This window comes from Rattus rattus, chromosome 10, assembly GCF_011064425.1.
Source record: "Rattus rattus isolate New Zealand chromosome 10, Rrattus_CSIRO_v1, whole genome shotgun sequence".
In the NCBI taxonomy this organism is placed as follows: Eukaryota; Metazoa; Chordata; class Mammalia; order Rodentia; family Muridae; genus Rattus; species Rattus rattus.
In genome coordinates this window covers 38,840,876-38,868,360 of record NC_046163.1, presented here as the reverse complement: position 1 = coordinate 38,868,360, position 27,485 = coordinate 38,840,876, and the positions used below count along the sequence as shown (strand labels likewise).

Genomic DNA, 27,485 nt, shown 5'->3' with positions numbered 1-27,485 from the left:
GGCGCAAGTTTCCCTCCCTCTGTGAGCTCTGCTGCTTTTGATGCCAATAGACAAGTGAATCATTGAGTTGAGAAGATGCCAAATGGGACGCACTGTTGATCTTAATCATCAGCTGACATCCATTCCAGACAATTGAAGCCACAGTTCATTTTGAAAGAACTTTATGGAAGGAAATTTTCTGCTTGTATCTTTAATTGTTCGAGTTATTGGTGGTCAATCCCACACACACACACACACACACACACACACACACACACACACACACGCCCATGCGTGTCACATCAGTCTGACACTATAAGCCAACCCAAAGGAGAAATGCAACCCACAGTCTTCCTAGAACCAAGATGTTGAAACAAATGTTCCAATGCAAACAAAAAAAGCTTTAGTGGTAGAATGTATGGCCAACAAGTACTATGAATGTCAGAAGACTCCTCTGACAGGAATGCTGCCATCTACTACATCCTCAGAACAATTTTAGACAATGAACAAAGGGACAAAATCAATGTGCTCACGGGACTAAAGTCAGGAGACAGGCGAAAGCATATTCAATACATTGATCATCCACTCTATCAGTATGAGAAAGTGTCACATAGGAAAGGCAAAGCCATGGCTGTGTGCCAAGGTAGGCTAGGGACTGCAATTCGATATAAAGTCTATTTTATATGCTCTGAGATAAAGACTATAGCTTCACAGTTGTCCCCTCTATTTGTGGAAGACATGTTTCAATGCCTTCAGTGGGTACCTGAAGCCACAGAGACTAACGAACCCTTGTTTTTCTCTCATGCAGACCCAGATACAATGGCATTTAATTCATGAAATAAGCACAGTTAGATATTAATAACAATAACTAATAGCAAAATGATCAATTATAAAAGTATGCTGTCATAAAGCTACCAGCACCACTACTCTATATGCGGATGCCATTAGTAAGTAAAGTAATGGTTATCTGGGCATTGGGATTCCATACCAGATGATCTGGTGATTAAGGTAACTTGATGGGTAAGCAGCATATACATTGTAGACACACCAGGCAAAGCTATGGTTCACATAACAGGAAGGAATGGAATGCTGCAAGATTGGTTGCATCACTTAGGATGGCATTATTCCTGTTAGTCTTTTTTAACCACAATTGACTGTGGGTAACTGGAATTCTGGAAATAAAACTGTGGATAAGGAAGGGCACTAAAAAGGTATTTATTTCATCAAAAACTTGACTAGGGTGAAGGATAATGCATTGGCTAGTTTGGGAGACCGTTTCAGCACTGTGCACAGCCACATGTTAGCCAACGCTGACCAGGAAACAAGAAGGAAGAGAGAATGTCTACATAGACACAGTGACAGAGAAGACAGCGGGGAGGCATGAACGGAGAGTGGTGATGATGGACTCAGAAGGTTTGGAATCCAGGAGTGATCCCACTTCTGTGGTAAAAGTCAAGCTCTGGCTGATGTGAAGACAACTCCTGAGGAGGTCAGAGGAGAAGCAAAGGTGGGACAAAGGTTGCTGTAGAGACCCTGGCAGGTGACAGCGGACAGGGCTAAGGGAGCAGCAAGTGCCACAGGGCTACTGAGAGGACATGAGTTCTGGGTAAAGGTTGAGGATATAAAAAGCAAGATTTGTAGGTAAATTTGGTGAGGAGTCCACGGACAAATGAGAGCAGTCGCGGCATCAGAGCCACCACATAAAACGGGCTCTTTATGCATTCTGTTGGAAAAACTGAGTGGACCTATTTGGGAGATAGAATATAAAGAGGTCAATTCTGAGCTTATTGAATTTATGATGACTACTCACCATGCAGGAGAAAATGCCGTGTGACAGATATGTGTGAGAATCTGGAGTTTAAGAGAAAAGTGGGAGCTGAAGCTGTAAATTCTGGTCAGAATCACAAAGACTTGCCTCTGTGGTAACAGCAAAGCAGCAACTCTCCTGCTTCTCGCCATCAACACCCTCACCCACTTTAGCAGGTTTTATATGCCAGCCCCTGCTTAAAGTCACCCCACAAAGCCGCCACCAACAGTCACAGATGAACGCTGTTAGGGGAAACAAACAGCCAAGCTTACACAGCTGGAGAGAACCTGGTGCTGCAGCAGTGGGGAGCCACTAAAATCTGAGGATACCACTGTCAAATGTTTATTGTAGATAAACTTCCCTGAAGCCAGCACAGCAGCCAGAACAGGAGGATGGTGAGGCCGGTGAGGTGACCATTGCGATCAGTCAAGAGTATCAGCAAGAGACACTGTCCAGTGCACTCAGACTGTCAGCAGAATCAGGAAGAGGAAAGAGTTACCCGGTAGTACAAGGCTTGGGGACTGTGGAATTGGGTGCCTTGGAATGCCTTCCCCTCAGGGAGCTGACTTAAAGACCCAGCCAGCGGGTGATGCAATGTGGGAAGCCATGAGAGAGGGTGCCAAGCAGGAAGGTGGGATGGATGGAGGAAGGTCCGTTTTGTGATGTTTGGGAACCCAACTTTGCTTGCAGACAAGCATGCCCTTAAGACCCTAACCAGATGGGTCCTGTAGATGTGAGAATCAAACCCTGTTGTCCCTGTAGCTCTGCAAGGACAGGGCCTTGGTCTGCAGTGTGCAAAGCCCCAGCAGCCATCTATACACAGCAGCTACTTCACACAATAAACTGCACTCTCCTCTTACCCCTTTTTGCACCATTTACTGAGAATTTCTTTTTTTTTTCTGATGCAAGCACCTTGTACACTTGGGTTGAATGTGTTGAATGAATCCACTCAGGATGTCTATGGAATTTCTTTTTTTCCAACTTATAACAAGTAACAGCCCGCTTACTTCTCCACTGCTTGCTTCTTCCCACCATCCCCATTGTCTGCCCTGACTGGAATAATGGGTAATTGTGTTTGAACATGCATTACACTAAAATGCTTCCTTTTGCCCAGCTCCAGTCATTATCAAACCCAGATCCTAATCTAACTTCCTCATCATTAGGCAGACAAACCAGCTGCAGCCCTGAAAACAGGCAGGCGAAGGAAAAAGGCTGAGGGGGAAAGAACAGAATGCAGGCATTTCTGTCAGAAACAAAAGAATTCCTCTCTGATCAAGTGACCCAGTGTGAGCTAAGAAAGAGCCGAGCTCCAGAGCTGACGAAAATAAAATTGCCGGTTAGGCCCTCTTCTCATCAGTTTTTCTTTCACACTTCCCATTAGCTCAGTGAAAGGAAGATGAATTAAGAGTTAAACGCACCAAAATAACTTAAGCAGTCTTTAAAGCTCAAATGTGCCGTTTCCCACAAACTGTCTGCCTGCTTCGCCTATGTCTTTCCCTCACATAGTTCCCGCTCCCCTTTCATCCCTGCCCCCTGTTCTCTCTGTTGCTTTCTAGTCTTTTTCCTCATCCAGAGCACTGTCTGTGTCCTACACTTTCTTTTCCAAAGTTGCCTTCTGCCTCCAGAGCTGACCAGCCTTCAAAGCCTCTGACCTCTCCCAGCATCCTCCACTCTGTCCCAGGCGCTCTCCTTCTGCAACCTTCTATTTCCCAGCATGCCCACATTTTCCGGAGTGTCTGGCCCCAGAAGCTAAATTTCTAGTGCAGGAAAAACCCATGTGGCCTGATGAAGGCAGACGATATAAACGAGGCAATTGCTTCAATACACAATTAAAATAAGCTAAATGAAGCAGCAAAACAAGACAGATTCATGGTTTAGAGCTCTAAGGGTGAACCCTCTGCAGAAGACGGACCTCCTTCCCCCCACTCCAGCTGGCACTGTGCCCCAGAAGCATATTGATTAACCGATCAATTCTCAGATTCCAGAGAGATGGGCTAATGATAAATGGTCACCCCCCCATGCTCACCCCCAGTGACTGCCAGACCCAGCGAATGCATACTGAACCGTCCCCCATTTTGAAATACCTTCCTCAGATTGTATTTTTCGCTCCCCTCCCCACTTTGGTTTCCAGCTACAGGGAACTCCTAAGTAGAAAATCAATAGGCGCTTTAATTACTGGCCCCCAATTCATCAGGGCCTCAACTGTAATTACTCTGCCTGAGCCAAGAGCCTCAGGACCCAATAAACGGAGACAGCTAGGCACCGGGTAATGTGCATGATGGTGTGACTCTGGCTCAGGCTTGGCGGAGCCTTCTGAGACCACCAGCCCACCTTCCTGTTGCCCGCTTCCTGATCTCCTTTCCATGGTCAGAAGATGGGAGAAATAGTCCCAAAAAGCTCCGAGCAGAACTGGTCAGGGCCTCAGGTAGGCATAAAGCCATTCCTTCGGTTCCCTCTCTCCCTAGCTCTTGATTCGGGAACCTTCCATCACAAAGCCTGGTCTGAAGACTAGAATGCAGACACTGAACTGGATTCTGCATTTACCACAATCCCTACGCTAAGCGTAAGAAGCACTGCTTTAAAAATGCTTGCTGGGACTCATAGGAAGTAGAGTCCACCCCAATTCCATGGCCAGTCAATAGCCACGCCACCCAGAAAGGCTTCTTTAGAGTCTTTTCATCTTGGGTATGAGAGGGCCTCTTTGGTACTAAGATGTACTTTCTCTGAGGCGTCACCAATTCTCTCTCTACTTCTGCAGTTTCTTTTTTAGTAAACTAAGGGACTGATGATTAATCAGCAATGCTGGAATGGAACCTTGGCTCTTCTATCCTCTAAGATAAAACTCAATCATCGGCCTACACAGAGGTTACCATTCCCAGCTACTGCTAAAGTCTTCCTTTCTGCCCTCTTCAGTTTTCAGAACCCTCAAAGAATGGGTCTCTTGGAAATCTTCAGGGTTCTGCTCAAGCTAAATTGGTCCGATGACATGACGTCAGGCATTAGAATAATGATCTGGTGGGGTTCCCTTAAAATGATGCTGGTGGAATCTTTCTCCAGCAGGCCAGGATTCATCTTGAGGCTGGTTCAAAATAGAGGACTTCATCGTGGTGGGTGGCTCCGTAACTTATGTGTGTTAGAGACTCATTCCTCCTTCAAGGGAGTGGCAAAGCCAGCTTGATTTTTCTGTCGGAAGCCCGGGCTAACTGTTTCTGGTTAGGGAGAACCAGGCTGTATCTGCCCCACTTTCAGCACACATCTGAGCCAGAGCTCCTGTCTGAGCACGGAGCTATTGACTCAGCTGATCAATGTTCAAGCTGCTGGCAGCCAGACCCATGAAAAATGACTCTGTTGCCCATAACCCGCCCCTCCAGACATTGGCCTTGGCTCATGCAAATGAAAAAAGAGTCTCCATTATGAGTAGTTTCTAAGCTTCTCATTGTCCTTCCGCCTCCTAAACAGAGGCACTACTGTCGGGAATCCTTCACTCTCTCTTCCTCCTCGAGTGTGAATCCTGTCACCTCAGCTGCCACATCTACAGAGAAGGGTGCTCAGAATTCTCCCCTACCTATATTCCACACCTGATTTTTCTTGATTAGAATAACTTGCTGGGAATTTATGCAGGATGGTGCCAAAATTGTACCCCATTTTTGTTGATAGTGCCATTAGTCTCACCGCTTGAAGATTCCATAGATAGTGCTATAGACACGGCCTAAAGAACTTTAAGCCACTCCATTCTTTCTTTGGTCCTTATCATCACCTTGATCCAGATCCTGTTTGTGAAGGCTGCTGTGGGACACCATCCCTTTGTCATCCTGTCACAGTCTTTCCCTTCTGCCAATATGTCTCAACTCAAGCTATACAACCAAATCACTTAGAGAGCTTTTTATAAAGTGTCAATGACAAGACCAATGTCTAGAACCAGCTAAACTAGAATAGCTGGATGCAGAGCCCATAGACTTTCATCATCACAGGCCGCTCAGGTGTTGCTACATCATCAGCCTAAGGACCAATATTCAAATCAAGGTTTGACTATTTATTGTGTGTAACCACTTCTGTCCTCCCCCACCTTACCCTGCCTCTTCTCTCCACAGTGAAAATCCTCCCTACTCTCCCATGCTGGGTCCAAACGTCACTGTCTATGGAAGTTTCTGGATCCCCCAAATTCTTATAGCCCTTCCTCACACATATCTCATGGTACATGTTCTGTTCTTCTGTGGTCTTGTCACATCCACTCTGTCTAAACATCACCTCCTTGAAATATTAAGCTATTCTTGGAGCACCGATCTTGGAGTTAGAGGACCTATGTATTCATTCTGGCGTCTCACAAATAAAACCTTGGTTATGAGATGTTGAATGGGTTATTTTTTATAAAAAAAATCTCAATTTCCTGTTCTGTGGAATGGGAATCATGATTACTATCTCTTTCATAAAAATATTAATAACTATTATTGTAGTCTGATGTGTTGCTTAATTGTGGTTTGGACAAATTAAGTGCTTACTGAGTGCTGGAGAAAGAAAGAAATATGTTTGGGGTTTTTACCACAAACTTTTTTCTCCACTGGAAAATGATCACATAATAGAAAAGTGAATGTGCTAAAGAATGACATCAAGGGTCATAGATCCTGTACCCTCTAAGGTCATCAGGTACACTGCTCTCTGCTTTCCTAAATACCTCTGCCACTGGTTGTAAAGCATTGAGATTTAAATCATGGTCTTTTTGTCACATGTAAAAACCAAAGACATAGATGTCACTATTTTTCTATATATGCAGGCAGGATTCATGGTTACCACTTACACCTATTACAAATGCACAACCGACCACATAGATGTGTACACACAGAAAAAAAGGCATGTGTGTGAAACTAATGGGCACCCACACCATCAGGAAAGGCAGGTTTTGCAGAAAATAACTCAATACCAACACTTCACATAAAGGCTTAAGGCAAGAGAGATCATGGCTTACATCTGTCCGTAACCCACAGCAAAGGGTCCCACCCTGTGTGTGCCGTGCATTCCCACTCTCAGCTGGTTACAACTTGTCCCTTCTGCTACAATAGCAAATAAGTCGATAAAATATGCTTTGTAAGAGAGGAGTGTAAGCCTGCAGTAGGGAAGCCAGAGCTCTGGAAACCCAGCATTATGGGTCAAACAGAACGTCAAGGGTAGCAGAGGGCAGCTCCAAGCAGCTCCCAGGGTGCTAGCCACCCTCCACAGCCATCCTGGCCTACTTTGGTTTCATACTGCCTGCTTCTGCCTTTGCTCTCATTTAAATACTCATTTGTTTATGGATGAATAATATCTCAAAGCAAGTAAATTAAGGGCCCCTTAAACTGACTGCCAGCACTCACACCAGTGCTAGGAGCCACTCTCAATAAAACCAGAGGAGGGAGACAGGACTGTGGTGAAGGAGAGGATCTGGAAACCTGGACTAGGGCATGAGGTGGCCAACATCAAAGTCGAAAAAAGGCAAGAGGTGAGCAGACAGAAGCTACAATTTGTCTCTTGGGCAGAGCTTCAAAGCAGGGCAGGCTAAAGGCTGAGTTAATTGAGAAGCATGACGAAGTCGCAGGGACTCTCATGCTCTCCTTATGAATCTTTTAAAGCTCATATTGATCCTAAATAACCTGGTGAGTGGAGACATTGGTAGTGCAAGGCTCAAGCCCAGGATACTGTGCAAGTAGGAAGGGTCTCAGAAAGCTGCCTCATGGTCACTTCATCTAAACAAGCTAAGGGCTGTTACACGATTTGTCTGAGAATAAATATGTTCATGACCAAGGTGGAGACATCTAGAGCTAACGTCTATTGGCTCTGTTGGGTGCCTCTTGAAGACCCATACCATGGTCTCTAATATCCAACGGCACCTCCGTCTTAAAGGTCAGACAAGGGAAATGCTCCCCTGAGCTCTCTGGGTGAAGACATCCACTTCTTTCTCCCTTCCTTGTCTATGGCATGCCCTGTTACTAGCGGTCATGAAGTCCTTTATGCAGCTTGATTTCCCTAGTTGTTTTTATGCCCACCATTCTCCTCCCCCTACCATGTCCCTCTTTTCTCTGGCTTCTATCCCAGAGGCTTGGCTAAGGGAAAAACCCTAATCCAAAGGAGAGGTTATAGAGAAGATGCAGCCCTCCTGTCTAGTCCACGAAATCCCAGAAGGCTTGGCTGTACCCACCTGAGCTCACATTCTAACCCTATCTGAGAATGACAACTCCGATTGTTTGAAGAAGCCCAGGTGATTACTTAGAGCAGGGCCCTCAGCACCCATTCCAGGAAGCATGTCCTTTGGAAGGTAAGCAGGACAGGGAGGCCACGGCCTTGGGTAGCACTCTGTAGTAACTAAAGTGTCAACCACAATGTTTGAGCATGTGGCTCACAGGTGCCCGTACCAGCTGTGAGGGTGCAGGCATTTCTTAGTCTCCTGTAGGTTTCCATCAGCACAAGGCAAGAGATATGAGGAGGAGTGTGTTCACCAGCGTGAAACACTTAGTACACGCCTATGTGCTGGAGCACTGCAAAGGGCATTCCTTCACTTTGCTTTTATTCTTGCTTGTTTGCCAGGCCAGCATCTGCTCACAACTATAGGTTTGCCATGAGGATGGATAAGATGAGCATCCCTGACTAAGGCGGCCCCCATGTGAACTGGACCACGTTCTTCTCTATAATCTCACTATTGTTTTGTTTTTTCCATAACTGTCTTTCAGTGGTCCTCTCCCAGCCCTGATCCTACTTCTTGCAAAACCTGCAGCAGCCAAGTGTGTTCTCCTCCGGCATGTTCTCTTTCCCACCACAGTTCTACAGCCCTAGTGTCTCGCCTGGCAAGTGATTTCCTTACTGCTTAACCAGGACTATCCCACTGGGTAGCACATTTCTGCCATGGAGGGATATTCAGATTGTTTCTGGCAATTTCTCACTCATGCCTTTGCCTGTGAACAGTGCCCTCCAACTCTCCACAAATTTTTGTAGCTAAAAAATAGCCTAAATGTGACCATTAGGCTTCATGGAGGTAGCCGGGGTTGGGCGAAGTCTAAGGGTAGGACCCAGTCAGGTGGGAGTCATTCACTTTCTTGTATACAGTAGGAGCATAAAGAGTCAAGATGAGACTTCACTCACTCTCTATGTGTGATCACAATGTGAGAAGGCCATATAGCCTAGCTACTGGTCTCAGAGACTTCCCTGGTACTTGGGGATCCCTCTCCAAGACCTAGCCTCTCAAATCCAGCCTTTCCCTCAGAAGACTTGGACTTGGTGGGACTATGTAACACTGAATAGGCCTTAACCATCACCTCACCAACCGTCCCATTCCACAGACTGAGACTGGACCAGGGTAGGCCTAGATGTAAAATCCTTGCTGGTTCACTGTTTTCTTCATGGCCTGCATCATGCTGAACTCTGAGCTTCCCCAGCCTATGGCTGGCTCCTAAGCATCGTGGAGCTCGAAGTGTGCCTCCTAATCAAGGTGTAGCAACTCCAGCCTATGACCCAGCACCCAGGAGGCTAGCAGGAGGGATGCTGCCAGTTCAAGGCCAGGCTGGACTAACTAATGAAACTGGTTCAAAAGCAAAACAAAAGCCACACTCTCAGAGAAGTCTGTCCAGACTACCTCTTCTTCCTAACACATGGCATAGTCCACCAAGTTTCTTTTAGCATTTGAGATAACTTGTTCTGCCCCTTCCTACTCCTTCCCTCTCCCTCCCTTGGGGGGCCAAGACGGGCACACTAAAGGTTCAAGAAGCAGTTCCAGGCCTCTCAAAACTGTATCACTATCTGCCCCAAAGATTTTAAATTGGACAAGTATGCCCATACTCGCTCCCTGATGGCTACCTTGAAGGGCATTAGCTGTAGTCCTGTCTTAGAAGGCTCCTTGGCTGGATGGCTCCATTGGCCTCTGAGCTGAGCAGCTCCTGGCCTCCAGTTTTGACTCCCCTCAGTTCTTTGCCCTCATAAGGGGTTCCCTTTCCTTTTAGCATAGCCCAGGTCTGTCACTGATACTGAGAGAGAAACTAAAATGTCCCCCTTTACTTCCCTCACACAGCCAAACTCAACTGGGGCAAAGTTCATCCCACTACAAGGTGACCTCTTCCTGCCCTTCCTCTCTAGGCCACACCCCACTACATCAGTGCTGTATATCGGCTCTCCCCCACCAGACTGCCAGCCCAGCAGATGTGCTTTTCCTCTCTTGCAATCACAGGCCAGCAGTAAGCCTGGCAGCAGGATTTATTTTTAAACTCAATCATGAGCTGCCCAGCTGTAACCAGCTTTCTGACTTAGGGATATTCCTCACGTCACAAACAAACCACTCTCTCCACCAGGTATTCTCAGTTTCCCTATTCACACAGCCAGCTGGCCTTTCTACTTCTGCCAGTCTGGTTTAGTCCCCTGCGAGGGTGCTCTCTCTGCTACCTCTGCCCCTTCCTGGCCCCAAGAGCTTCCATTCCTGGTCATTCCCTCTACTCCTTCTCCCCTTGCCTGGTTTGACTTGTGAATAATTCATGTGTTTCCATGATCCTGCCACTGTTGTTTTTTTTTTCTCTCCCTCATGAATCAAATTCTCGAGACACAGTTTATTTTCTCACCATCTCCTTGTCTGAGTTGCTGACAGGGACAGGGTTTATTCCTGTAGGTCACGAGTGGGGGCCAATACTTATGCCTGCTCATGAGACAGCTACCGTCTCCCTACCCTGCTCTTTTATGTGCTCAATTTTCCTAGTCTGCCTCAGTAGATGTATGTTTGTATAATATTACATGGTTGGCTGGCCAGATAGATAAATAAATGAGTGGTTAGGTACACAAATAGATAGATGCACAAATAGGGAGACAGACACGTAAGCACTTCCCCACAGAGCTTTCTCAGTCACCTTTCTTATTTAAAGTTGTTGGGAAGAAAGTGGCATCGATTTTGAGCGGGTTTCTCCTATGCAACAGATAGTCCAACAATCTGCAACTTCCTTCTGAAAGGGGTTCGCAGTGGTACTCTCATAATAGCACAGCCTTTATTGAGCGTCAACATGGATGTCACCTCTAGTCATTTAGTCTCCAAATAGCTATTGTAAGGCAGGACCCTGGTGATACAAAGGTGAACCAAAGAGACATGAGACCTGTTCTATGGATGGAACCATGTATATCAAATGAGGGTTCTTATGTATTTATGATTGGCATATGTGTTTCTAAACTGTTATAGAACAGAAATTTGACATGCATATGAAATTTGATATTTTTTTAGTATTCTGATACAAAGTGACAAATTGACATTAGATATATAAATTATACATAAGTCTAAGCTGACAAATACTAAATCCTTGAAAGGGAGGAAATTCATACTGGCAAATTCAAGAAGGCTGTTGGTGGCAGGAGTGGAGGGGCTTACAGAGAGGAGAGGTAACCAGGGATGCCACGGAGTCTTATTGGTATCATATTGCTTGACCTGTAGTATAGTTATAGAGAGCCTAATGTGTTATTATTATTTATTTAATGTTTATGATATATTTATGCATTACATATTGCTATGTATAGTTTTGAGGTTATAAAGAAAAACTGAGAAGGTTCTATGAACATGTGTAACACATGGCTTGGTCTGGGGAGCCAGAGACAGCTTCCTGTATAAAGAGACATGTGAGCTAAGACATGAGCATGCCGATGAATTAGGCAAAGAAAGGAAGGGATGGAGAGAGGACGTGGAGGAAGGGGAAGACCACAAGGAAAGAACATGGGACCAAACAGAAGCTAGGGAATGCAGAATGCTGAATCCAATGCGGTTGCAGCCCAGAATTTGGACAGGGTAAAGCTTGAAAGGCTAGGTGGACCTCTTTAAGGATTTTGTTTGTGTTTTAAGGTCTATTGGAAGTGCTTAAATGCTTTAAGCAGAAGAGTGAAAAGCTCAGATGACCACACTGCTGTGGTCTTTACTAAAAAGATAGAAATGGATTAGGACAAAGGAACTCTTCTTTTTCTGCTTTCAAAACGTGAGGACACGTTTCTTCACGTATCATCGGTCCTTTTGAGGACACAAGAGATGGTTTTCTAACGGGCATGATTTAAGAAACTCTACAGCAAACCTGTCACCAAAAATGTCCCCTCAGAGGTCTATATCTGGTTTTTGACATTTGCTATTAAAGCTTCTTTCTTTTCTTGCTTCCTGATTTCAATAAGTGCTACCACCTAACCTATTAATTCCTTATCAATCATTTATGTATAGGTGTAATTTAGTGCTCAGAGCCTTTCAAGTAAGACAGTGGCTGGCTCAGATTTTAATAGGCTACGAGGCAGGACATTTTGAGGAAGGAACTGAATATTCAATCTTGTGAAGCATGTTAATGGGGAAAGAAGGGACATCATCTGACCACCTACTATGTGCTAAGGTCTGTCCATGAGAGTTGCATGGGTGATTCTTTTGCAATGCCACTCTTTCCTCCTATTTATAACAGGAAGGGCTAGAAAGAAATACCTGCTATTGACCCAAGTGCAGTATTATTGAGAGGGGAAACCAGGGTCTAGATCAGAACTACAGAGCCAGGCAGAGAAGTCCACATCAGAGGAGAAGTCACAGATAAGCAGAGACAGTGAGACCCATCGCAGAGGAAGGCACTCTACTTGCCCTCCAGCTTCCTCCCTGAGGCTCTTATGTTGTAGGTGCGCCTGGCTTTGCATCTGCTTAAGAGGTTCCTCTTTGGTGATGTTTGTGTCTCACTGTGTGTATTTTTTAAATAATAATTTAAATTTTTATTAGGTGTTCAACCACAGGGTAAACACTAGCATTTGAGTTACTGACACTCAGATCAATAGTGAAACATTTTCTAGAACAGGGCCGCTGGCATGGGAGCCTCTGGCCTTATCATCTTCCTCAGAGAGAAGGGGTTGAGTAAACAAACTGGACAATTTTCTTCAATAACTCCCAGTTAAAGGAGACAGAATGAGCATTCAAGGCTTCTGCTGTGAGAGCTCCTTTTTCCCCTCACCCCCTCCCACATGCTCACTAAACAGTCTTGTCTTTAACTTATGTGATACCAGTCACAGTGTTGCCATTTTCTGAGGACACTGGAGGGATCAGCATGGAAGGCTGAAAATTGGCCCCTTGTTGTTAAAGTGTGAAGAGCCTTCTAGCAAAGGGAGGGGCCTGGAGGCTCTGCAGCCTCCTCCCCACCTGAACCCCCGCCACACACACACACAACATCTCCCCAGTCCACAGTTTCTGGTTTAGAGACAATGCAGAAGAGATGTGGTTCATATAAAAGAACACCTCAATTGTGGGTAGAATTTGGTTAAGCTGTGCCTTTTGTTCTCTTATGAAAGAGGTGACAAGCTTGCATGAACAACATAGTTTCAGATTTCACAGCTAAAGTTCTCCACGCTGTTGGCAATTTTCCTTCATGCATATTGTGAGAGTAAAGATGAATCTAGTCTCCTTCAACAACATAATCTCCCATCATCCCCATGACCACCCAACCATGACCCAGTACAGCTACTCAAACGACAGCACCTTAGTAGCCACCCTGTCCGTGCTGCAAACCCTTAACATGAATAGTCCACATACTACCTCCTTTGCAGAAGGTAAGGGAAGTGAGTCTTTCTCCCTCCCTCCCCCCCTACACCGCCCTCCCACAACACATTGTTCCCTCAGGCACTAGCTCCTCACACAGTGAGGAAGTTACCTAGATGTACCTTTCTCCCAACTTGATCCAGACAAGATGCTTCTCCTAGACAAAGAACCAACTCATAATCTAGCCACTGGCAGAGCTGCTGGCTCAAAGCCAGCCTTGAGCAACCCCTGGCTGGAACAGACAATCCTGGAAGAAGATTCACTCCCTCATGGAATCATTCAGCCAGATTCTACTGCTCATGGACAGTTCAGGACAGGGAATGCAACTATAACATAAAGTCCAGCTCTTAAAGAGTGCATTCTACAGGGAGGAAACAGATAGTAAACAGGAAATCATAGCTAGATGTCCTATGTTGACGGGTGATAAACTTGTTAAAGGAAAATAAAGTGGAAAGCTGCGTGGACAGCTGTTATGGGAGCAGGCTTCTCCTGGGAAGACACTTGATGTGGATGACCTGCTGGCCTCATGGCATTGGTTCTGATGCAAAGGAGGGGGCTAGGTTCTTGTGGAGGTGCTGCCGTGAGGAGGTTGGATGGAGAGAGCCTATGCTACCCAAGCCACAGGAGATAGTCTCATTACAGAAATTCAGCACTAATCTGTCAAGGGGCTACCTTGGAAATACTGAAAATAAAAGAAGAGGGGGCAAATCCTCTAATGATGCCCCCGGCCCTGTCTGTAACTCATGGAGCTGTTGCAGTGCCTTAGGGAGTCAGTTCTGTCCTCTAGGCGCAGACAAGTGAGTCTTTTGACCATTGTAATTTTGCTGGCCAGCTCAATCCCAGCACAAGGAAGAGGGCTATACATAATTAAACAGTACAAGGTCAGGCGATCGTGATCTCCATTCTGCGACATATTACCTGTACCACCTTGGACAGTTCACTGAAAGTCTAGAAATAAAGTAAATAAATGGTCACATTGTTGAATTTTGAAAATATGTGTGTGTGTGTGTGTGTGTGTGTGTGTGTGTGTGTGTGGCATTTGTCCATATCTATGTGCAAGGACTTCCGCTATATCTATATCAAGTGTACCCATGCTGCACTCACTTGGAAATCAGAAGAGGATCCTGATCTATCACTCTCCACCTTATTCCCTCGACACAAGTTTGGAGAAAAACTAATTGCCAGCAAGCCCCAACCATCATCCTGTCTCTGCACACCCCCCACCAGTCCTGGGGCTACGGATGAGTACAGACATGCCTCATTCCCAAAAGGTTCTACCCGGAGCCTGATACAAGAACTAAATACCAGCCTCAGGCCAGCCCTGTCCTCAAGCATGTCTACTCTGGGATGAGCCTGCTTTTGGCCCCATTTCCACCGTGTCTGTCACATGGTAGGTGGCTAGGAAGCAAGGAACTACCTACCTACCTCTTTGTCCCACTCCCTGCTGTTGTCTCCACTCCTCGATGCAGGGCAGGGACGACGGGGCTGAGCTACCATTAAGCAGTTCTGTACCCCAGAAAGCATTACCTGTCTTCCCCTTAGCCTTCTGGGGGTCCTGGCTGCCACTGCTACTCGATTAATAACCTCAAAAGGAACAAATTGAGTAAAGTGGCACTTGTCATCCCCCTCCCCCCAATCCCTAAGCTGCATCAATCACTTGGGACTACACTGTGAGAATCTCATCTTGCACAATGTCAGTTCTGAGTTGAAAGGAACATTCCACACACAAAGGGCTGGTTACAAAAGTGTCCCAGATGATCTCCAGGTGGCTAAGCCACGAGGTGAGGGAGGTTTTGTCATTGGATAAGAACTGCCTTCCTGTGAGGCTGCATGAAGGAGAGGTTTCCTTATCTCTCGGAGTTAGGTGGTGTTTTGTTTAAAAAACAAACAGTCCACAAAGGTCAAGAGTCGCAATGACTGCTCAGAGCCCCAGAGAGAAAGGGCAGCTGCTGTGGTCTTCCTTTCAACCAAGGATTGACTCTCCAGCTGTCTGTGTCACTCAAAGAACCAGGGGATGCCACCGTGTTCCCAAGGGAAACAGAGACAGCATAGTCAGTAAGAACTAAGGGTCTGGGTTCAAATACAGGTTCTTCTATCTGTGTGATCTTCAGGAAAATCAGAAACTGTGTGCTTTGTTTTCCCCCTGGAAAATGGGAAGGACAATAACACCACACTGGAAGGCAATAATGCAGACTGGTTTATGTTCACACAAGAAGTACTGGAACCTGGTGGGAATTCTTGCTAACAATGACTGTGCTCCTGAACAGTGGGCAGAGACATCTGTGGCTCTAGCTGGTGATTCATAAACCCAGGGCACCATGAATATGTCTAGTGTCACTCCCCAGGCATCCTATCTTGTCACTGACAGGGACCTACATAAGCTAGTAGCTAAGCCTGATTCCAGAGTAAGGTGTGAAACTTCAAACAAGAAAGATGTCCTTCCCCTGCTGAGGAATCCCTTTAGCAACTTGTGACCTTAAGAACTAAGAGAGAGGGCTGGAGAGATGGTTCAGTGGTTAAAAGCACAGGCTACTCTTCTAGAGGTCCTGAGTTCAAATCCCAGCAACCACATGGTGTCTCACAACCATCTGTAATGAGATCTGATGCCCTCTTCTGATGTGTCTGAAAGGTACTCAAATATAATATATAAACAAATATTTTTTGAAAAACTAAGAGAACAGTGTGGTTCAAGATGTATGAGCTGAGTGTCTTCTCAATAATCACAGAGTCCCAAGATAGCTCCATATTTCAGAGTCTGAAGATGTCAAGTGGTCTTCTATGGCCTTTCTGTGTAAAGTGAACATTACACAGGACCGTGCTTGGAGAGCAGAGAAGCAAGGGGAAAGCAAGCATACAGAGGTCATCTGTCCACTTTCTCTGGAACATCTAGCCCCAAAGGAGGTTGATGTCAGACATCCCAACAAGGCCTGGAATGCTAAGGGAAGTCACTGCACTCTGCCCAGGGTTTGATTTTCTTCCTTCATGGTCCCTAAGAAGAGCTGCTGTCCTCCATTCTCACTACATGAAGCTGATAAAATACAAATTAAAAAAGGAGATGATAGGGATAGGGGGTGGGGACAACACATTCTTACTTTGCATTTTAATCACTCAGGCACTGTGCCTCAGACCATTTTTAATAAGTGATGGTCTGATAATGTTTTCTACCCTACCTCTTATTCAGTTTCTGTCAGTCTCCATATCAACAGTACCTGGTCCTTCTTCCAGAATAGTCCACCCTGTCCCTCCCTCAAATGGAGGGTGACCCAGGAAGAAATCTATACTCTAGGTATAGTTTCCTGCCTTCTTCATAATCAAGTTCAGAAGAGCATGAAGATTTTTTCCCTCTCAGGGAAGTGGTGCTTCAGGAAGCTATAATGTTGCCTCTAATTTTTCTTGTGTTAGGACACTGACAGGTCCTCAAGATGAAAGTGACCCCCTACTTCTAACCCTTCACATGAAGAGAAGCACTCTCTTGTTTGGTCAGAGAAACTGCTGCATCAGGTGTCAGCCCAGGCTTTTCTGAACAATAAGGTTTCCTGGCTGAAGAAGAGAGATTGATGTTCTTATAGAAGAACTGAATTCTAGCCAGACAGTGGTAGCACACATCTGTAATTTCAGCACTTGGGAGGCAGATCTCTGAATTCAAAGTCTACAGAGCAAGTTCCAGGTCAGCCAGGGCTACACAGAGAAACCCTGTCTCAATAAAGCCAAAAAAGTAAAAAATTAATAGTAATAGTAATAGTAATAGCAATGATGATGATGATGATGATGATGATGATGATGATGGTGAGGGTGATGGTGATGGTGATGGTGATACCTGAGTTCTGTTCCTTTCAGGTAACTGTAACTCCAGCCCCAGGGGATCTGACTCCCTCCTCTGGCCACCATGGGCTCCTGCACCCATGTGAATGCTCATACACATATACATATACTTTAAAAAGTCAATAAACCTTATAAAGAAGAGAGAGATGGTTCAACACTGACTGCCTGGAGGCTTTTGCTCCTGAAGCCAGGCTGGGATCACATGGTGCATCTCCAGCCTAGAAGGAGAAAATATGTCAAGGCAGTCTGAGCCCTTAATCCTCTCCCTTAAAATGCTATCTTCTCTGCTGTAGGCATTCCTGCCAGCTGAGAACTCCATGGATTGAAGCCCCTCAGTACCTATGGGCTGTCATAAGTTTCCTTTTGGAAATTGGCATCTTCATGAACACAAGAGGCAGCAACTATTTGCCACATCCCAAGTGAGAGGAAGCGAAGGCTGTGAGAAGTCAAATGGTTTTCCCCAGACAACTCAGGGATTGCTGACAGAGCCAGGATGCGACTTCTGTCAGGCAGAGTTTCGCGGGGTTGCCATACGCCCAACACACATGGCAAGAAAGGCAGGGCCCGACACACAGAGCACAGGGCTCAACTGGGCTTTGCCATTGTATCCCATCTGGAGCTATGAGGAGCAGAAACCAGCGGCTTCCAAAGCAGATGAAAAGCAAACCTTTCTCAAATCGTTTCATTGAAAGCCAGACTCCTGACTGTTTGAAGCTGCTTGATTTGGGCGACGCTTCTGCCTGCCCATGCCATTCGCCACTGTTTTTAAACAGCCCTGCGTGATAAGGAGAGTGCGCCTTTGCTGGGTGCCCATCTGAAGATGCTCAAGGGACCTCTGTCTCCCTTGCCTTGCTGCTGGCTCCAGAGCCATAGCAGCTGGCTCTTGAAAGAGTGTGGGGGGTGTGCACCCTCAGCTGGAAGCAGGCAAAAGGCCCTGGGCTGATCTGCACCTAAAGCAGATACAGATGAAGTCTTTTGCTTTTATAGTGAGTTTCACCAGCATTAAACTTCATTTATATCTCTATAAATATATACGGCTTTGAGCGGGAGGCTTGATGGCTGGCTTTATAAGTTCCATCTCTCTGTGGCACAGCCTGGGTCACCGTGAGGGGAAATCCCCTTTATCCATGGCACTGGCCTCTTTGCTTTTCAACACATAGTCATTTGCAAGGCCCTCATCTGCTATTCAGGACCCTGTCCCTCTGCCCAGCTGGACACCCACATTACTAGCACAGGACAAACATAATTCTCTGGCCCTGGGGCTGCTGGCTCTTCTGCTTGCCCGCACCTTCACCCCTGCTCACAGCTGGCCAGCTGTCAGAGGAGGTGAAGAGGGGACGGTACTGTCAGCTGACTCCCTCCTCCCCACCTGTCCCTTGACCAGTCACTGCTGTTGACCTTGGCATTGACACATCCACAGGGGACATTGTGAGACACTTACACAGGACAGGCAGGCAAACCCTAGCTTCTTAAAGTGTGTGTTCTACAGAAATCCGTTTAGATAAATAGTCCATCCACACCGTTGGTGCTCAGCAGCTGCGTGGTGTACATTACTCCGTCAGGCAAGCAGCGGCTTCTCTCCCGATGCACTTGAGGAGATAAATTCAAGGTAATCTATATAAACCCAAGGCTTTGAAATTGCACACCATCAAAAAATTCAAACAATTACGAGAACCCAGCCAGGAGGTGGCTGTTAGATGCTCTTCTTATGGAAAACATAATTATAAAGGAAGGGAAATGTTTCATAAATAAAACTCAGAATGGCAGAAGAACCTGGAGGGAGGGGATAGGAGGAAGAAAGAAAGGCAAAGGCTTGAAGTCTCCAGCAGAATAGGGCTCAAACCTCTAGTGTCTCCTTAAGGTTCAAATTAACTTTGGTCTGGTTCAATTTCTCCATAATTAATTGTCAAAAGGCATCTTTCAGATATTTTTAAATATCAGCCTGTTCTCCTTTTTTGTGCTAAAAGAAAAAAATATAGCCCAATACATACCCCTAAAGTCAAAGTGATGTGAAACAAGGGTGGCCTAGCCCATTAGCACTTGAGAAGGGTATAAAATCCAGGTCAACCCAGATGATTGTTCGCTTATTAAGATGTCAGTTACCCAGGGCCTGTACAGTCTGCAGGTCACATGAAATAGCAAGTGATACATTGTCCTTAAGGAACAGGTTCTATATCTGCACTGTCCTAGGCAGTGGGGCTTGCTCCTTACTCAATTCTCACGAGAACTCCTTCTAGATAGCGTGATAATATCTACAGTTCTGTAAGGCTGATGGAGGTGAGGAAGATAAGGAATCTCAGACTATAGTAGAGTCAGTAATTGCCCAAGGTCATCATAGGTCAGGATGTGGTAGAGCAGCAACTTAAAGCCAAGTTTCCAAGTCTGTGTTTCCTGCTGCTTTGTGTGCAGATACGTTTATTCATGAATACACCTATCCATGTCTGTATGCATGTGCATGTGTGTGTGAAGTCCAGGGGTTTTCTCAATTGCTCTCCACCTTTTTCTGGAGACAAAGTCTCTCTTACTGGCCCAAAGTTTGCTTACTTGGCTGGACTGACTGTAGTGAGCGCCAGAGATCCTCTTGCCTTACTCCACAGGGCTGGGATCGCAAGGTTGCCACCACATCCTGCTTTCTACATGGTGTTTTGGATTGAACTCGGGTCTCTTCTTGTACAACAAATCTTTTAAAGAATAAGCCGTCTCTCCAGTTCCTGAAAGGTATAGCCCAGGCTAGCCTCAAGTCTGTGATATCTCCGGCCTTTACCTTGTTAGCATTGACCTACTGTTGTATGTCCCCACAGGCTTTTGCCCTGTGGGATCCATACATGTGTAACTCAAGGTGAAAGAAAGCAGAGGCAAGCCACAGTCTGGAGAGGGATATGAGCTTAGTCCATGGTTCAAACCAGCCCTGTGTCTATTGGCCTGAGGCAAACTAACCCCTCTGAACCTTTCGGCTTCCTTCCCCTCGTCTGTGCATCCTCTTTCATAATCATCATAAGGGTTCGAGTTTGGGGGTCTCCCTTTTCATTTGGCTGGGAAAGGTTCTCCTTGTTGCTCTGACTCCAGGGTTGCAAGGATTAAATAAGAGAATGACTATGCAACATCCTCACAGTGAATCTCATGGAACAACTTCAGCCTGAGAGTAGATGAACTTAAAACTGTGACAACCAAGTGAGATATAACACTGCAGGGCCTGGGTCAGAGCCAAGCAAGCCATGAACACATCATAAATCATGGCTCTTATTACTAAACAGGGGAACAAGTGTGGAAACTCTTATACTTTAGCTGAGCAAATCATTTGAGGCCACAATGCCTCAATTTCCTTATCTGTAAAATAGGGATAATATTCATCATCATGTTTAGCCAACCAAATGATACAGAGTATTAAAAGTGTTTATTAATAGCAAAATAAAGGCATGTATCAAAGGCATTCTCCACAGCAAGTACTTGACTAAGACACATAGTTAATATTCATTGAGTGGTGGCTAATCTTATAAGCAGTCAATAGAAAGATACAGGCAGCTAGAGCCCAGAAATGAAATTTTTTTCAGCTAAATTTGGATCATAGGCCAAATTCTGGATTAGAGATCTTGTTAAGTTGCTGTCAGATCCTAACCACCCTGGTTGCTACTGTCCAGGTGTCTTCTTTTTCGTCTCTTTCACACCATGTAGTATGACAGGAGCACATGCCCATCTCCTGGGTCTTGATAATGGCCTTTTACTGAATCATCCGCAGCCAATTCATGGACATCTGTTACACCATTCAAATGATCTTGGAGGTGCCCTTCCTGAAAGGGTGATCAGGGTAGCACTTCAGAATACTGTAATGAGTCTGTGGACTCCCTTGTGCAGACCCCAGAAGCCCCTCTGCCATTAGGACCTTGGTCTTAAACTGCACAGTCCAAAGCTCAAGCAGGAGGAATGTGCCTCTTCCTCCCTCCTGGAACTTCTCTGGGATACAGCGGGGGTACTTCAGAGGATGGAGATGTAGGACTCCAGTTCACTTAAACTGTGTCTGTCACATATACCAGTGACACCTAAGCATGGGAACCAGGCCCGGGCCATTCATATGCACTAGCTCCATGTAGCCTCTCCAATTTGCTTCTAGGAACTACCTGTCCAGGCTTATCAGGAAAGGGAATGATTTTAACTCATATAGATAGATAGACAGACAGACAGATGGGTAGAGAGATATAGATATATAGATATATATGTTGTAAGAAGAAAGGAAATTCTGATGCCTCCTATAAAATGAACAAATTTTTAAAATATATCATACTTGGAGACAGGTAGTGGGGAGTCCAGAGAGATATCTCAGAGGATAAAAGTATTCAGCCTGATGGCCTGAATTTGATTCTTGGAACCCACACAGAGAAGCTGCATGGGGAGATACATCAACATCAGTAGCCCCATCACTCCTATGGCAAGATGGGAGGTGGAGATGGGAGAATCACTCAGAGGCTCACAGGCTGGAGTATGCTGTATGAGAGAAACAAAAAGAGATCCTGCTTCAACAAGGTAGGAGGGAGAACTCCCATAGTTTTCTCTGACCTCTATATATGTACCATGGATTGTATGCCCCCTCATCCTCTCCATACACACATGCTAATAATAAATATAATAATTTGTAAGTGTGGGATACAAAAGAAAAAAATTAGATGATTTCATCTGTATGATGTGCCTAGATCCGACTTGTAAAGTGGCAAAGATAGGGGAAGGAGGAAATCGAAGTTATTATCAGAGTTTCAGTTTTGGGTGATGAAATGGTGTGAATGTGTGTGCTGGTTATGGTTACACAGTAACTGAAAGCATGTAGGCCACTAAATTAAAGTCACCCAAATGATAGATAGATAGATAGATAGATAGATAGATAGATAGATAGATAGATAAATGTAATTTGGGGGAATAAAAATATGCAAAGCAAAGAGAATATGGCAGTTAAGATCTTTTGGTCTATTTGCCAACTGATATACACTTTACTCCCTATGGTAAAGATGTATAATACAGTTCTAGCCAAAAATAACATTCAAGACAAAGCTTTATTGAGCCCTGCAAATAGATTTGAAACAACTTTCTTACACTCCCTCTTGCCCTGCTCTAAAGAACATGAGATGCTACCTAGGTGGCAAATCTCGTCTTTATCAGTGAGAATCAAGAGCAAGATAAAGCAGTGATGACTTCTGCCAGGTCATCCACTCCAAGTGCCTTTGGGGACATCATTCACCTTTTGAAATTTTTCACAATCTTCTACCTATATTTAGGGAGTCTGCCCTTTGGCCATCTTTTAGGTCTTCATACTGTGTAGCTTAGCAACTTACACTGTCCATTGTGGGATATCATTTGAGAGAGGTGACCCAGGACCCTTTCTGTAGAAGAGCTGGCTTGATGTATCCTTTGGGAAGGTGAATTCAAAAGGACAAATCTTCAAATAGAGGGAGACAGAGGGCTTAGCTATTTACTGACCATGTCTATGGCCCACCCAGACAAATTTTGAGGACTCTCATATGCTGATTGATCTGGCAGAAACTTCTTAGTTGAAGACCTCAGGTTCGATTGTGTACAGTGCCTCAACTCTAACCAGTTATCCTTAGAGTAGAGATAGAATAAAGAGAATTATCAAGATGCCAAGATACATGATACTACAGAGAGAGGGGAGATCTGCACAAACAAAAATATTTAACAAAGTCACCAAAAAGCTTCTGAGGACTCCATCATTTCTTAACGATGAATGGGAAACTGCCCTTATTACTGGTGCAAAAAGCCCACAGATGGAAACAAGTTGGGTGGAGGGTCGCTGGGTAGAACTGGATAGATATAGGTACATGAGGCCAACATATAGTTTCTGGTTTTAAAGCCACTCTTAAATAATGAGGATGAATGCACATACCCCACCCAGGTCTTTGTGAATGAAACTGGATTTCATGGTATAAGGCTTTCACTGTGAACTGGCTTTCTTTTCTCTCTCTACTAAGCTCATATGGGTACTCTTCCCTCAGCTCATTCTTGGGAGACCAGTCAAAGTCACTCATGACTAGAAACCTGAAACTTAATTCTATATGTTTAATAATGATTTCCATCTCATATTCCTGAGTAGTACCATCAAATTATCCCAGAGGCAGAAGCTTGCAGGGTCTTCTATTTGGACCTAATTGTTGCCTTCCATATACACAATTGAAATGACTATTTTCTACCACCGTGACAAGAAGCTGAGATGTAGAACATACCCTTCCCTCACCTTTCCCGCCATCCATCTAGAATCAGCAAACTTAGAACCTGTGATGTCCACATGGAAGCACGAGATCCACATAACACATTTACCACGTAGTGCAGTCAGCATATTTCTATTGCACAGTGCAGCCACTTGAGCTGTGATGGTAGCATTGAACAAGCAAAGGGATTGTGGAAGAAAAAGGTTGATTGGAAAGAAGCAGGCAGGAACTTTTGTATATTTTATTTGGGGTAAAAGTCAAATATTCATTTGACACAGTTGTCAAAAACCTCTAATCCAAGTAGTTACCTTCTGTCCATTTTGTGGCATGCAAATCATATCTCAATTATAAAAAGGAATGGTTACCCATTTGAGGTAGAAAATGGTCGTGTATAGTGATATATACAGAGAATAAAGCAGGATTCTGGCTTTATCATTCCATCCTTCTTTTCCTAGCATGTCTTACTTCTCTACGTCTCAAAAGCAGCCTAGCAAAATTTCTTTTGTTCAATAAGGGAAAGACAGATGTGAGTATACAGTAAGCTTCTCTCCAGAATCCTGGCAGGTGTGAGAGAAGAGGCTTCTGGGAAAGTAGAGGCTTTTTGTATATAGTGGGTTTGTGCCATTCTCCACTCCTTTAAGTGGTAGAAGCCTAACTGTTTCCTGGTCCTTGGTCATCCTCTTCCATCCCAAACCACCCAGGATTCAATGAAGGTGGTCCCATGAAGGTTCTCATGTCAGGAAAACCAGCAAACGTTCCAAACTTTTACATCCATGGCAATGAGCTCTAGGAAAAGGGCCTCTATCTGGCATTCTGAGGTAAAGGGAATGTGAACACTGGATATATGACTTCAGTTCATCCTGGAGGCTGGAAGCCCAGGGACTTTTGTCACCATAAGCACAGAGAGCTCTTTACTTGGTTTCTGGGCATCACCAGCATGGTAAGATGTCTGGTTGATTCTCATTCTTTCCCAGGGAGAGCCCTGGTTTCACAGTGAATGAACTAACAAGCTTTGCTTGTACATATGCATCTGCAGGGTGGCGGGGTGGCATGTTCTCACTGTCCCACACGAGCGCTTCTGCACTTACAGGTGAGGAGATTAGAACATCAGAAATTCTGCTTCTGCTTTTGTCATCCAGTGCTTGGCTTTTCTGCTTAAAAATGGACCCATTAATGTTACTGGCCACTTTTTCAGAGAGAATTTAGGAGCATTAATAAGATAATTGTGACATCTGTAACAAATGGCATCTTTAAGAGAGGCTCTGCAGCAAGGGCACAGCTTTTTTAAGCATTCAGGGCCATGTGACACAGAAATCCATCCACTTGCGATACAAACTGGGGTGTGCGTGTGAAGGAAAGGCTGGGATATGAATGAATCTGTGTCGGTTTCTGATTCTCTAAAGTTGCATGTTTCAACCTTTTTCTACCATTACAACCTCTGACATCTCTCTTTCTATCTCTACAATCTACTTTCTGCCATTCATTTTAAAGTCACACTGAAGTTTCTAGATCTGATGTTAATAAGCACAGGGTGGGGGTGGTGAGAAGGAAGGTGGGACTCTTTCTTTCTGTATCTCCCACCTAGGAGGTTCCCACAATCCAAAGTGGAGAGACTTTCCTCATCTTGGAGAAAGGCCCAGGATTTTGAATTAAAGACATAACATAAAACAACACAGGAAGGAGGTCAGTGTCTAACTCCACCTACCCACCCCTTCCAACTCCATTAGGTAAAGGGTGGGCAGAACCTCAAAGGGTTAGGAGCCAACCAAGTTGAGGCTTTATCTTGCAAGAAGCTGCACAACCCTCTTGGGATACTGATTCCAAGGAAACTTTGGTGATTAAAGAAAGCCCCCAAGGCCACTTGTTGAGTAGCTTCATGCAGTAGGCTTAAATAGAACTGGGAACATAAGGGCAGGCATGTAGTATCTCTAAGGAAAAAAGCAAGACAGGTAGAAGTAACTTATTGAAAGTATTTAGAGAGAGAGAGAGAGAGATGGGGGATGGAGGAGAGGGAGGAGAAAAAGACAGAGACAGAGAGGCCGAGAGAGAGAGAGAGAGAGAGAGAGAGAGAGAGAGAGAGAGAGCGCACAATAGAATGTAGTAATGTTTAATATCCCATCTGTGGAGCCCCTGGAGTCCCTGGGTGGGAGTTAGAGGAGAGACTTTCACTTTTGGGCCAGTCTGTGTTTTCTCCTGACTCTCTAGACAAGTGAAGACAAACCCTTTCCTCTGGGTTGTTTGTCATTGACAAATGCCCCCAGGAAATAGGGGAGAATAGACTTGTTTCCTCTTTCTGAACAAGGATAACAGAAAAGTGCATGGTATTCCCTGCCTGCTTGCAAATGTAGTGTAGTTCTAATCAGCCAGCCCTTGCCAGGCTGAGTATTTGCCTTGAAGCATGAAATTAGAGACCTCAGCCCCAAATTTACCCCCAGCCTGGGGCTAACCTGTTGCACCTGCCCACCATGAACCAGGAAAGGAAGAAAAGGGTCAGGATAGGCTATTACCACAGTAAGAATCCAGGTAATCCTGGTAGGAAATGGCATTTTAAAATACTGGCTCTCCAAGCTCCCTCCTGGAAGCACAACTTTTAACTCTACCTCCACTCCTATCCCCCGGGCTTGCCCTGTAACACTTTTCCACCACCTATGCCTGGCTATGAAAGAGTTAATTAAAGAAAATCCAGGACTCTTTTCCCCAAACCCTCCCTCTCAGCTACATATAAAAAGGACAGCCTCACACTGAGACTAGCACAATTACAAGCCTGCTAGCTCCGACCTCACCTGTCTTATGCAACAGTGCACACACATACATTTGCTCAGGCTCACTCCCAAGGCCAAGGTCCACATCCCCCTCTAATTCGGTAGACACAGTTTTGCGCCTTTCTCCTTTCTTTTCTCCCTAAGCAGAAGCCAGCTTTACCAGCAGCCTAAAGAGATGTAACCTTACAGCCAGATGGCTTGAAGAACAGACATGCATCTAATCGCTCTCCGTGGTGCTGAAATCTCGCTAGCAAGGAAACAGAGGAGCGCAGTACTCCGGACTTACCCAGGTTGGGGGGTGGGTAGCCGGAGAGCGAGAGCAGCTTCCTAGGCAGAGAATTCTTGTCTGTTCGAGCTGGAGCCAGCTGATGCGCTCACCTAGAGCGCCCACCTCTCTCCCTCTCTTCCCTTCCTCTTTTTACTGAGAGGCAGAGAGAAGGCTTCACGAAAGAAACGAAACGGCAGCTGGTAGGTAGGTCTACCAGTAGAAGGAGAAAAGAGGCAACCAAAATAAGACCAAAAAGTCAGATGGCTTTACTCCACTCGTGGTAATTTCTTGGGTTAGGGAGATCCTCTTCTTTCCCTGTCTCTGAGGCTGTTCGGCTCTGTCTCTGCGTGTTGAGCCAACAGCCTTAGCACAGTCCGTTCCTGCCTCTGACGTGAACGAGATGAGGAAGTCTGGGACCGCTCTGCTGTCTCTCACAAGCTCTCTCTTTTCCCCTCTTACTGAAATTTCAGCAGCATATTTTTTTAAGCTGTTTTTCCCAGCCTTCTACAAGTAGCCCCCTAGTGGACAGAAAAGCAACGCGTCTTTGGTTCTCTTGAGCAGCCTGAGTTCAGGCACAGGAATCTCCCCGCACCCACAAACTCTTGGAGGCTGTTTTTTCTACAGAGCCAAACAGTCCTGGATGGAGACAGAGACTTCCCTCTGGTAAGCAGATAGGAAGACAGAGGGACAATCAGGGCCTCCTGCAGATCCTTTTCCTGTGGTTGCAGTAGGAAAATAGTATATGATATTGGGGAGGGGGGTAGGATGTCTTTAGGATAAATGTTTTGGAACAAGTTTAGTTGTGAGGGTCTCAAGTGGTTTAAAGCCCCCCAATAAATCCAAAAAACTCAACTGACAGTCAAGTGAGAGCTAAGTATACATTTCCAGCACAATTCAAGAACAAAGAGACAGGCTATGTAAAAAGGAAGAAGACAGCAGCTGATGCTCCACTCAACCCCATAATGTGGGTTTTTGGAAAGCTAAAGAAAACAGGCAGGGAGACATTAACCTGATATTATCTCAGACACAGAGACAGGACTGACTTTGTTGGTATCCATGGAGAAAGTTGACAGAAAAGAGGCAAAGGAGGTCTCTGTTCAGACTTGCA

At 45.3% G+C, this 27,485-nt stretch overlaps 1 protein-coding gene across 1 annotated transcript in view; it reads right to left on the bottom strand.

Moving 5' to 3' along the window:
- The window catches only part of Tnr (tenascin R), a 387,323-nt gene extending 360,382 nt beyond the window's left edge, over window positions 1–26,941 (bottom strand). The window contains exon 1 of the mRNA XM_032914659.1: window positions 26,396–26,941. The gene's annotated coding sequence lies outside the window, so the exon portion shown is untranslated. The remainder of the gene's footprint in view (window positions 1–26,395) is intronic.
- Window positions 26,942–27,485: the final 544 nt, after the last annotated feature.